Source organism: Pleurodeles waltl, chromosome 11 (genome assembly GCF_031143425.1).
Source record: "Pleurodeles waltl isolate 20211129_DDA chromosome 11, aPleWal1.hap1.20221129, whole genome shotgun sequence".
Lineage (NCBI taxonomy): Eukaryota > Metazoa > Chordata > Amphibia > Caudata > Salamandridae > Pleurodeles > Pleurodeles waltl.
In genome coordinates, this window is record NC_090450.1 from 325,433,797 (window position 1) to 325,442,978 (window position 9,182).

At 48.2% G+C, this 9,182-nt stretch overlaps 1 protein-coding gene across 2 annotated transcripts in view; it reads left to right on the forward strand.

The window, feature by feature from the left end:
• The first annotated feature begins 562 nt into the window (after nucleotides 1-562).
• Nucleotides 563-9,182, forward strand: part of NRROS (negative regulator of reactive oxygen species) — a 49,673-nt gene continuing 41,053 nt past the window's right edge. For both annotated transcript variants that reach the window (XM_069213599.1, XM_069213600.1), the window contains exon 1: nucleotides 563-725. The gene's annotated coding sequence lies outside the window, so the exon portion shown is untranslated. The remainder of the gene's footprint in view (nucleotides 726-9,182) is intronic.

Genomic DNA, 9,182 nt, shown 5'->3' on the forward strand with positions numbered 1-9,182 from the left:
AATAAATATCATCGCTTTCTAATGAAAAAAAAACATGAAGCCAATAGAGGTTTAGAATGTTGCATCTAGTTTTAATCGATCCATAAGATCTGTGTCCAAACTGTTCTCAGATACACTGTGCATCAAGACCACCCTTTTGTGACGTTTTCGCACCCTCCCTCCAATGTTTAGGCGTAGTGGCAAACCCGATAAGTATGTAAGGGCTGTTAGGCAACAGGAAGCAATGTTGAGAAGTTCCTTTCGCTGCTACCATCCCCCATGATATTAGCACTGCTGATAAGAAGCAGTACAGCGTTAATCAGAAAACAACAAACTGAAGTACACCACGAGATATTCATGAGATACATATTCGCCTGTTTACCAACTAAACCATAAGACTGTATTCCTGTGTAGAGTATTTGTGTGACTGGGTTAAAGTTTGTTTTACTACTTGCCGTGTAGGACTGAGGCTCAGAAGCAAAGTAACTTGCGTTCTGCTAGCTCGGCAGTCCATGTGACTTTAACTTCCGGTACTTCCTTCCGCAACTTCTAAATTATATCTGAGTAAGAGAAAAAAAGGCTCAGCAGTCGTCCTGCAGAGTGAGCAGCGTCATGATGCACAGGCTTTCTGAACCACCCTCGCACCACTTTTGAAGACCGGGATGAGCCGCAGGTGCGCCTCCTGTGCTGCTCCCGTCAACATCCTCAGGGCGAGCTCAGGAAAGCTGCCTGCATGGCTTTGTACGGTGAGTGGCGCTCTCTTACTCAAAGCGTTTGCGGAGGTGGTTGTGGGTGACCAAAAGTGCAAACAAAGAAGAGTTTGTGACTTTTCTACCCGAGTCACCGTGCAAGGATACAAGCCACAAACCAAAGGCTTCAGGGAGATAAACCTGTCCTAGCATCATGCTGACATCACTGGCTGTGGGGGCTGGATTGAGTCAAAGGAAAGCTACGGTCAGTGCTTGGCTTGGACGTTTCCTGTCAGTGGCTTAATATACATGTGCGGGCTTAGGAATCAGTGGGAATGCTATCTAGTTTGACAGAAGTGTGTGAATCGAATATCAAGAGAAAACATCTTACTACATACAGGGTATTTAGTGAAAACTCACTATTCCAACTAGGATACAGTTCAGTAGATGTCATTATAATACTTCTGAATTAATGAAAATATGCCTCCTTCCTAAATATAGCTACTGTAGCTAACTACAATAGGCTTGTCATTTCTATCTACGACATATTCGGTCTGACATGCTCGTCAGTCACTTGATCCATAATTAGCCCAAAATGTCCCTTACCCATCCGTACACCTTCAGTGTGTTCTGCAAAGTGACCATAATTAGTGTCCATCGACCAGCTCTCCATGTTTGGTCTTTGGTGCACACCTACCCACAACTGTCCAGTCATCACCTGACAATAGCTGGTCTTTGGTGAACAAATGTCACCTTACTATGTACAGTTGCTGCAAATTCATCATTTGCCCCTGTCTGTCCTTTTCAGGATGATTACGTATGCTATTGCAGCCTCTGGGGTAAATGAACCGTCTAGATGCCTTGTGGCCTTGGTGCAAGCCACGAATTATCCACAGTAGGTCTTCTTGAGCACTTTTTTACTGGTTCATAGCTATGCTTTGGTGGCCATCAACTTCCTATCCTTACTCGCCCTTTGATCACTATCCATCATGCGGCAATATCCAATCCACGGTACAAATGGTATTCATTTGAAATATTGCAAGGCCACACAATCGATTCAACATTCCCCACTGAACAGAATCTAAAAGCCGCTCCAGAATAGTGAACAGCATTCCTAATAGATCTATTAAAGAAAGTTGGCTATCCTCTAAACAAAAATGACTTAAGGTATAGAACGTCATGCAGTTTTCTTCCCCTCGTACATCATTTCCTGCCCTTCCTACAAAAATATGGCATTAAAACCTTCAAGCACATATGGCTGTTTTTAACCGCTGGAAGTACGGGACCACAATAGTTCACACGAATTAGAGATGTAGATTTTCCTCTGAGTCAAGAATTGTTTTGTGCATGCTGTGTCTGGAGGAATTCGTGGCTGTGTTCTATCGGGTGTTTTAGAGCTCGAGGGTGTGAATGTCTATGGCCACTTCAGAAAGAAAACGAATGGTTTTGTACATTGCTTGGTGCTTGTGCGTGTGCGCCTAGGAGTATGCACTACGGGTGTTAATTTGTTGTTTGCCTGTGAATATTTACATCCTTGTTTCTAAGGGTCTTTGCAGCTGTTATTAGCTTTATTTCCCTATATAAGAGGCACGTTGTGTCTGCGTAGTGTTACAGAGTGTATTTCGGTGTTTTTTTCGCTTTTACGCTAAACGCCAAAAACGTGCCTGATTGTTAGTAACCGTGAGTTGGTGTTTGTATCCTCGAGAGAGTGCATATGTGTTTGTACATGTGGTTTTGCCTACAGGTTTTCCTAAGTGTAGGATTACTAATTTGGTAGTGTGCGTCTAGAAGGGTGGGAACGCGCTTGATTCGGCTTCGAGTATGAGTCTTTATGAGTCTGAATAAGTTCATTTGCTTGAAAGTGTAGTAACAATTCATGTTAATGCGTGTATAATTATATTGTTTTGTAGCATTTTTATAGCGCTTATAGCTCCTATGTGGGCAGTGAAGTGCTTTTTCACAAGGTTAACACGTACACGCCGTGGGTGTGAGGTTAAGAGTTAGTTGTCTTTGCTTTCATCCTATGTGTGAGGTGTCTCCATGTGCGTTATTACCACCGAGGCGCCTTTATCATGTTGTGGGACGGAGAACTGAAGTGGTGTGATAGATTATGAAGTGGGAGTTGTGGACTTTATGGCCCTCATTACAACCCTGGTGGTCGTTTTTGGAGGTTGTACTGCCAACAGGCTGGCGGTGCAATCCTGTGCAGTCGCACCACCGGGACCAGCGGTTTTCCGCCACGTTGGTCCCAGTGGTTTTCCGCCACGTTGGTCCCAGTGGTTTTCCGCCACGTTGGTCCCAGTGGATTTCCGCCACGTTGGTCCCAGCGGTTTTCCGCCACGTTGGTCCCGGCGGTTGTAATCCCCCAGGGCAGCGCTGCTTGCAGCGCTGCCTAGGGGATTACAAGCCCCCTCCCGCCAGCCTTTTCATGGCGGAAGGAACCGCCATGAAAAGGCTGGCGGAAAGGGGAGTTGCGGGGCCCACTGCCATGGCCCCATGGAGATTTTCACTGTCTGCATAGCAGACAGTGAAAAGCAAGACGGGTGCAACTGCACCCGTCGTGTCACCACAACACTGCCTGCTCCCGTGTTGCAGCCGACATCCCTGCTGGGCCGGCGGGTGGAAACTAGGTTTCTGCCCACTGGCCCAGCGGGGATCTCGTAATGGCCACCGCAGGAGTTCGGCCGCATTGGCAGCCGCACGGCAGTTACAACTTGGCAGGTGCAGGGCGGAGGGCGGGCGGCAGGCGGCGGTTGCCGCCCGCCAATGTTGTAATGAGGGCCTATATTTTTTAAACTGTGTTTTATTGGCTTTCATAAAACAACAAAGAATAAACATACTGTGCAAGAGTCTCAGTTTCACATAAATCATCCGAGTATCATGAGGTAAAGGCGTTTGCATATATTGGTTACAAATGTCAGGTACTGAAACATCACAAAGGATCGTACACTGGTGAGAAGATCTCACTAAATAAACCAAGACAACAAGCTAAACAGTAATGAAGGACCATAATACAAACGCACCTGGTTTCTATATACATAACTGTGAAGATTCCAACCAGGGATTTCACCCGTCCTCCTCAGAGCTACCATCAGTACTTGAGCCTTCCTCCTAATTGAGTTTCTCAAGCAATTGGGCCCAAAGCATTATTTCCTTCGCCACCCCCTCAATGGTGCATGACAAGGGTATGTGGTGTTCCTCTGTCAACCCCCACTCCATTAGATCTCTCAGCCACTGCACTACCAGTGGCACCTTGGTGCACAGCCACCCAATGGCCAGGCAACATTTGGCAAGGAGTAGAGCCAGCTGAGCTAGTTTGTAGGGGATTTTATGTCTCTTAGGTTGTTTTACTACACCCCACAAACACACTATTGGTGTCAAGGGATTGCCACACCCATGGCAACTTCAATCCGAGGTATCACCAACCTCCAAAAAAACTGGTTTTTCACCACATTGCCAGGCCAGATGCAGAAAGATAGCACCCACCCTTCTGTAGTACACACATTTAGCCCCCTTTGAGGGATCTATTCTATTTGACTTCTAAGAACTCACGTAGGTCCGATAGAGTAAATGGAAAAGGATCAGCTTAAACTATTATTACAAGATAATGTGCGCACCAGAGCTGATGCACGAGCTCAGATGTGGTCTGTAACAGGTTGAGTTAGCTCATTCTCCCAAGCTCTACGTACAGCATAAGATTGCTTCAACATATGCCCCCAAAGAGCTCTATAAAATAAGATGATCATATGCCATCCCTCACGCGACCCAAGTAGACCACCAAGCACTCCCGAGGACTGCGGGGCAACCGGATAAGTTGCACAACACCTCTCTCACAACACTTTCCATTTTGGAGTTATCCAAAAAGTGACTAGGACCGACTCTGAAGGTGTCTTTGGCATCTTGAAATGTGAGAAAAGTCTCGCCAGGATAGAGATCACCTGCCACCTGACATCTCCCTACCTTATATTGTCCCATTGACATGTTGGGATCTATGGCCCGGAAGGACATAAGATCTCATAGCCACACTTACCAATCGAATGGGGCTCCATGGAGTACCTTAAAAACCACCTTCTCACAAATTGCCGCAGTGGTCTTAAATAAGTACGGAACTGGCTGATATTATCTACCCCCACGCATAAATAATTGTGGTAGGGTATCCTCCCCAATCATGTTCCCAAGCAGCCTCTTCTCCCAGCTATCCACTTCGGCTAGCCACTTTGTAGCATGTTGCAAATGTTCTGTGTAATAATAAAAGCCATCTTCCGCTCCTCGTCGGGAGTTGTCAAATCAATACATGGGCCAGTCTACGTAGATAATGAGTGGTACTGCATGCTGGCAAAAAGACACATTTGTCCTCGTGGACCAACTCTTGGACCACAACCTGTAGCCTAGATGCTAGACGTTTACATAATATCTTAAGGTCTGAGTTGAGCTTGGTAAGGGCCTATATGAGGAAGGATCTGCTGAGTCTCCCCTGGGTTTTGGCATCAGACACACAATTCCCTAACGCGTGGTCACTGGAAGGAGACTCCCCGCCGCCTCAAGCAAGACTTCCAATAATTGTTCATGAAGCACAGTAGAACAGGTTTGGTAGATCTCTACTAGAACTCTGTCCCCCCCCCCCACCCCTGGGAGCCTTGGGCCTGTTAAGAGCTTTTATAGAAGTACCCTATTCTTCTAGGGTGATTTCCTCGTCTAAATCCTATATTTAGCCCTGCCGCATTTAAAGTAATCTGTCTTGCAGCAAAAAGTTATCAATTGCCCTCTCTGGGCCATCTGGGCCACCCGATACACCACTTTAAAGGCAGACAATATGTCCTGCCGCCTGGTTACCAACACCCAATTAGTGTTCCGGATGTGCGGAATGGGAGGAACCTCTATTTCACGACTGATAATCCAGGTCAATAGCCTGCCAAACTTATCACCCTCCTTATGTAAGAGATGACGATATGTTTTAAGGGTAGTCCAATCCTGAGTGTCCCATAGCCTCCATCTCTCTGTGTACCCCCAGAATTGTAGCGTGCACAGCCGCTGAACATGCTTTGTTTTCCTGCAGGTCGGCCAAGCTCCCCTCCTTTACTTTAAGTTCCACCTCCGTCGCCTCCACACCCCACAGATGGTTGCAATGCTCTCTCCTCTCACAACTGCCTTGAGCACCTCCCACTCAAGAGCCCTAGTATTCATGGTCCCCCAATTGACCTCCATGTAACCCTCCAAGAAGGCTGCTAGTGTAGCCCGACACGCTGGGCCTGTCAGGATGTCCAAGGGCATTCGTCATCATCTGTCCCTAGGAGGCTTATCCCCCCAACTCAGAGCCATCAACACAGGGGCAGGTGATCCGAGAGTAACCACCTCAGATGCGTTACCGCAGCCAGCTGTGAGTGGTCAAGCCCCCCACCAGGATATGGTCCAGACAGGTGTTTGTATTGTGGAACTGGGAGTGGCCCTCTGGGAGCAGTGTATGTCAGCAGTCCAGGAACCCTAGGTTGTGCATGGCCATTGCAAGGGAGCCCACCATCAGAGGTTTATTGCCCCTCTTAGATGGGTAACAGTCCCTGTCCCCATGCTAAATGCATTTAAAGTCATCCACCCATAGTATAAGAGAGACCACACCTCCCTCCAGCAGGTCCTGGAGGCCCCCAGAGAGGCACTGCTCGTCCACATTAGGGGCATATGTGTTGAGAATAGTAATGCCTCTGCCGTCTAGGATACCCTGCAATAAAAGTTAATGCCCTTCCACATCCGCTTCACTATAGGTATGCTTGAAGGGGACCCCAGGAGCCACCCAGATGGCCACCTCTCTAGCCTATGAGGAGTACAAAGCAGAGAACAGCTGTCCCCTCCATTTCTTCCCACTCACAAAGTTTGTCTCCTGGGGAGAGATCATATGCACTTTATTTCGCCTGAGGAAGAAATGGACTCTACACCGTTTAGAGTAACATCTGAGCTCCCTGACATTCCATGTGATAATGTTTATTCGGTGTAGGAAGTGCCCTCTTTTTGCCGAGGTTACCCCCATTTTCTGCCTGATGTCAGTGTGCTTGACTGTGTTCACTGGGATCCAGCTAACCAAGACCCTAGTGATTATGCTCTCTCTCCTCTTCATTTTGTTGTTGCAGACTGGTAACCCAGTATTTCACCCACAATTGGCATACTGGTGCCCCCTTATAAGTCCCTAGTATGTGGTACCTAGGTACCCAGGGCATTGGGGTTCCAGGTGATCCCTATGGGCTGCAGCATATCTTTTGCCACTCATAGTGAGTCCATGCAAAGGTTTCTACAGGACTGCCATTGCAGCCTGTGTGAAAGGGTGCATGCACCCTTTCACGGCCATTTACACTGCACCAGGTCACTTATAACTCACCCCTATTGCAGGCCCTCCAGCCCTGAGGGCAGGGTGTAAGAGTACCTGTGTTTGAGGGCACCAAGCAGAGGTGCCCCAACGACCTCCAGGACCATTTTCCCAGACTCCGTGAGTGAGAGGACGCCATTTTACATGCGTACTGGACATAGGTCACTACCTATTTCCAGCTACATAATTGCAACTCCGAATATAGGCATGTTTGGTATCAAACATGTTGGAATCATACCCAAGCCTTTTGCACGCATTGGTTGTATGATTCCATGCACTCTGGGGGCTCCTTAGAGGACCACAGTATTGCCATTCCAGCCTCTGAGGGCTTCCAGGCAACCCCAGCTGCTGCCACCTGTCAGACAGGTTTCTGCCCTCCTGTTGCTTGAGAAGCTCAAGCCCAGAAAGGCAGAACAAAGGATTTCCTTTGGGAGAGAGGTGTTACACCCTCTCCCTTTGGAAATAAGTTTTACAGGCTTGGGAGGGGTAGCCTCTCCAAGCCATTGGAAACGCTTTGAAGGCCTCATTTGGTGTCCTCCTTGCATAATCTAGTCTACACCAGTTCAGGGACCCCCAGTCCCTGCTCTGGCGCAAAACTGGACAAAGGAAAGGGGAGTGACGGGTCCCCTGTCCATCACCACCCCAGGGATGGTGCTCAGAGCTCCTCCAGAGGGTCCCTGGATTTTGCCATCTTGGATTCCAAGTTGGCAGGGAACTCTGGGAGCATCTGAGTGGCCGGTGCCAGCAGGTGACGTCAGAGCCCTCCCCTGATAGGTGCTTACCTGTTTAGGTGACCCGTCCCCTTTTCAGGGCTATTTAGGGTCTCTCCTTTGGGTGGTTCTTCAGATTCGGATTGCAAGACTCCAGTAGGAATCCTCTGCATCCTTTACTTCAACTTCTCACAGAAGAAAGTGCATCTGGACCCTCTAGGAACTATAAAAACTGCAATAAAGAAGAAAAGACAACTTCTGCAACATTGTATCTTCAGCTCCTGCCAGCAACTGCAAATGCTTCCTGGTTATGAATCCTCAGACTACAGCTTGTCTTCAGCCTGCACCAGAAGAACAAAGGAACCTCCCTCTGGGTGAAAGAGTCACTCCCTTGCTTCAGCAGGCACCTCTCTGCATCGATGACCTGGGGCATAGGTCCCCTCTCCTGATGATTTGTGTAGATCCTGAATCACGGGTAGTGGACTGAAGTGGTTCCCACGGTCCTGACTTCCTACTGTCCAACTTTGGTTGAGGTAAGAGCTTGCCTCCCCACGCAAGACAGTACCCCTGTGCACCAAGTGTTTTGCAGTTGCCAAGGCTTGTTGGCATTCTTCCATGAAGTTCTTCATGCACCATGCAGCTCCGGCCCTCAGCACTCTATCCTGCAATGCACAGCTTCCTGAGTGGTTCTCCAGTGGAGTGTGATCCTTTGTTGTAGTGCTGATTGGGGGTCCTTATGCACCTTCTTTCTCCCGTTGCTATGGAACTCCTGTGCTCACTGCCTGGTCTTCTGTGGGCTCTCTGACATGCTGAGAGACGCCTCTGACTCCCCCTCCTGGGTAGAGCCCACCAGGTCTTTCCTGGTCCCAGGGCGTGCCAATTTCTGCTAACCGCGGGCTTTGCATGTGCCAAGGCTTGTTGGTGGAATGCAGCGACGCAAACCAGACTGCAATCTTCCATCCGGTGTGGGACATCTTCTTCACCAACCAGGAACCCGCATCCATCTTCTTGGGTGCAGTACTGACTGCTGTTTCTAACGGTGGTTCTTCTTTTGCACCTTCATCGGGTTAGCAGGGGCTCCTGTTTTCCCTGGACTCTTCAGTGTTTCTTGGACTTGGTCCCCTTCTTCCATAGGTCTTCAGGTCCAGGATTCCAATGTTGGTGTCTTGCAGTCTCTTCTGGTTCTAGGATAATCTTTCTTGTGTTCTTGTGTGTTCTAGGAGTGTTCCTCTACTTCACTCCTATTTTCCTGGGCTCTGGGTTGGGTTCTAGTACTTACCTCTGGTGTTTTCTAGTAATTCCAGCGACCTTCTACACACTACACTTGACTAGGTGGGAAACCAACATTCGCATTCCACTTTCATATATGGTTTGTGTTCCCCCCCTGCCCATTTCTAACTATTGTTATTTTCACTATTTGCACTGTTTTTTTTTTTTAATGTATTTATTAAT